Source organism: Salvia hispanica, unplaced genomic scaffold, assembly GCF_023119035.1.
Source record: "Salvia hispanica cultivar TCC Black 2014 unplaced genomic scaffold, UniMelb_Shisp_WGS_1.0 HiC_scaffold_1230, whole genome shotgun sequence".
NCBI classification, from domain to species: Eukaryota; Viridiplantae; Streptophyta; class Magnoliopsida; order Lamiales; family Lamiaceae; genus Salvia; species Salvia hispanica.
The window spans coordinates 27,482-30,929 of record NW_025951506.1 but is presented as its reverse complement, the minus strand read 5'-3'; the positions used below and the strand labels follow the sequence as shown (position 1 = coordinate 30,929).

General features: G+C 37.4%; 1 pseudogene; it reads right to left on the bottom strand.

Annotated features, from left to right (window-relative positions):
* Positions 1 to 482: 482 nt before the first annotated feature.
* Positions 483 to 1,536, bottom strand: LOC125198136 (annotated as a pseudogene).
* Positions 1,537 to 3,448: the final 1,912 nt, after the last annotated feature.

The window sequence follows — 3,448 nt, the reverse complement described above, 5'->3', positions numbered from 1 at the left end:
TCAATGATGGATTGGTGTCTATTGGGAAGAAAGCTGGTAAATAAGACACGTGCTTGGATCTAATACTAATACCACGATTATGTAGTAATTATAACAGAAATTATAACATTAATATAGTACTCCTTGTCCGCGAATAAGAGTCTCGGTTGGCTATTTTCATCCGTCCGCCATTAGGAGTCCCGGTTAGACATTTTATCTTGGGAGTATAAAAATGACCTAACTTTTCCCTTAATTTAGAAGTGCAATTAATTTTAATCCACTTTTATTGCAAATAATAATATAAATGAGTCCACATTTTACTATCACACACTTAAATTATTACACTCAAATTTTTTTAAAGCCCACACCTAACTCAACTGGGACTCTATTGCGGACGGAGGGAGTAATTCTTGAGCATATCATGCTACTTATTTTATAGGAAAAGGCATACGCAACCATAACTATAGTGGTGATTGCAAGAATTCCACACATACATACAATGACTATCCATCAAGTAGCAATACCATACAAATCCTTGTCAATAAAGTATCCACCGTCGGCCCTCCACGAGGCAGCAGCGCCACCTTAACCACCCTCCCACCGGCCTCCTCGGCGCTAATGGCACGAGACTGCTAGTAATATCCGTTCTCGCAAAGCCAGGACAGAGGCTGTTGATGACGAAATCAGCGTGCTTCTTAGCCAACACTTTTGTGTGCGCATTCAAAGCCGCTTTAGACACTTTATAGGCCGCACCATGACTCGGCCACTTGCTCTCCTCCAATCTCCCCTCTTTGAAGTCGCTGAGGAACTCTCGAACCACCGCATCCACGCCCTCTTCGGTCAGGCCCGCCTCGTTGCTCAGCATAGCTTTTGCACGCTCGTTCCTCAAGAGACGAAGGTGGCCTAAGATGGAGGAAACATTGACGATAGTCGGTGAATCAGATAGTTGGAGGAGAGGAATGAGGGCTTCTGTCACTCTCTTTACACCGTAGTAGTTTGTGTTTATGCACTTTTCTCCAGCCTCGTATGTCTGGATCATAGTTCCTTTCGCTTTCAGGTGCAGCGGCGTCTCAACCTCTGAGCTAGTAAAGACTGTAGCAGCATTTGCTTGTACTAGCTCTTGAAGAATAGAAACATCTCCCTCCAATTCTGCTCTAGTATTCCTGCATTGTTCACCTTCACAACAATTGCTTTGATAAGTTAGCCTAATGGTGGGAAGTTGAAGATGAGATATGTATTGATACCAGAATGTCAAGCCTCCCATATTTTGTGGTAAGGAATTGGGCAGCAACAGCGATGCTTGCAGAGTCGGCAACATTGAGTTGAAGAAAATCGACATGATGAGAGAGGCCAGAGTGGTTAAGGGTTTCCACTGCTTCAAGGCCTCTTTTCTCATCCCTTGAAGTTAATATCACCTTAATTCCTTTGGAAGCTAACTGCTTACAGATCTCCAATCCGATTCCTTTGTTCCCACCTGTGACTAATGCATACCTCACACCTGCATCCGCCATTGATAGTGAGGTTAGTTAGTAATTCGATCTGATTAATATTGCTTTTGCTTTGTGGCTCTGATAAGATTTCCGAAACAAGAATTTACTATATATGTAGCAAAAGGAAACGTGGTGAGGCAATAATACAACACAATAGTCAAATTAAAGATAAGGGCAGCCTATTCATATCTTACAAAAAGTCATAATTTTAGACTGAACCTATATCTGTGTAATTATAGCCATGTGAATAATTCCTTCAGTAATGATAGCCATTTTTAGATTTCATCATCATATGTTGCTAAAGGAAGGTGGGTGAGGCAATAATGTGTATCTGAATACAACAGTCAAAAAGATAAGGCGAGCCCATGCTGTGAAACATGGTGATCTGATAAAGTACATGTGCATGAAACATGAAGAATGCAGTGATGAAAGCCGAAGCAATGAGGAATTTTGTGTGAGCTGAGTCAGCATCTAGTCAGCTGAATGACTCAGCATCTAGTCAGCAATTAGATGAGATCGAGGAGTTAGTCATAGATTAGTCAAGCATAGAGCTTGTGGATCTTAGCAAAAAAAAAAAAGTGTATAGCAGGTTTCGATATAAATAGCTAGCTTCCTGTATTCTGCAGTTTAATGAAGCTATTATCAATAAAGATCTTTTTCTTCTCCTTAATATTTGTAGTTGGATCGTATGAATCCTCTTTTAAGTTTTTCTACACATACATAGCTCACAAAAACACATAAGAACATCCATTAAAATCAGGCGAGTAAATTGGTTGAGGAGGTATCCTATAGGTTATACCAACGATAGATATTGCAAAAATTGTTGTAGTAACGTAAATAAAAATATAAAAATATTAATCATACTTTTATTATAGAGAAAAACAAAACTTTTAATTCTCAAATTTTGTTTATAATATAATTTGGGGCTCTTATTTTTTTAAAAATATGTCCCACGACTCTGAATTTTCAATCAATATTAACGGAAGAATTTTTGCACTTTTTTGGGACCAAAATATCATTTCAACCCCAAGGGTTATTTTTCTCTTAAAATTGTAGAAATGGAATCGAAATAGAAATACGGCTGTGTTTGGTATATGAAATTGGAGGTGTGGAATTAGAATTGGAGCCTTCAATTCCAAATCTAGTGTTTGATATCATAAAAATTTTTGGATTTAGAATTGAATTACAATTCCAAATCCTCCAATTCCACAATTTGAATTTCATATCAAAAGTAGTAGAATTCCAAATATTTTTATTAAATTACACACACAATGTATAATTCTTACACACATGCACACACACATTCACACACATACACACACAACACACTCACATTCAATTTTTTAAATTCAATTCCATATTAATTATTTCATTTTGCCAAACAAAGGATTTGGAACTGAATTCCAATTCAATTCCTTCCAATTCCAATTCAATTCCAATTCCTTGTACCAAACGGACCTACATCTCATTCCCCATTCTGTTCTATCATTTCAAATAAGGACCCTAGAGTATACAGATGTTTTTTAGAAAGTGGAATGGAGTGAAAGAATGGAGTTGAAACAAGCTTGGAGACATCTTCTACACTGCTGCTAAGACACCCGATCAGGTGTTGCAACCGGCTGCCCAATCGAAGCGCTATCCCATAAAGCATTGGAGATATAGTGGCAAATCGGCCGGTCAAACTACATTTCGATTCTATTTACAACACTAAATAGAGTAATTAAAATCTTTATACATAAAATGTCTAACATTTTAGGTGTCAAACTATATTATCCATGGATCAAGAGGTAGAAAGAAATGCAAGATATTATAAACATTGCATTGAGATTGAGCACAAACGGTTGATTACATTTTGCTGTGTTATTACAAAAAGAGGATTAAACGCAATAATACATACTATATCCTACAACTTATTTTGGTAAGTTGATTTGTAGCTTCGGTTTCGTACTTGATCATTGCTGATAATGAACTTTTTTTTC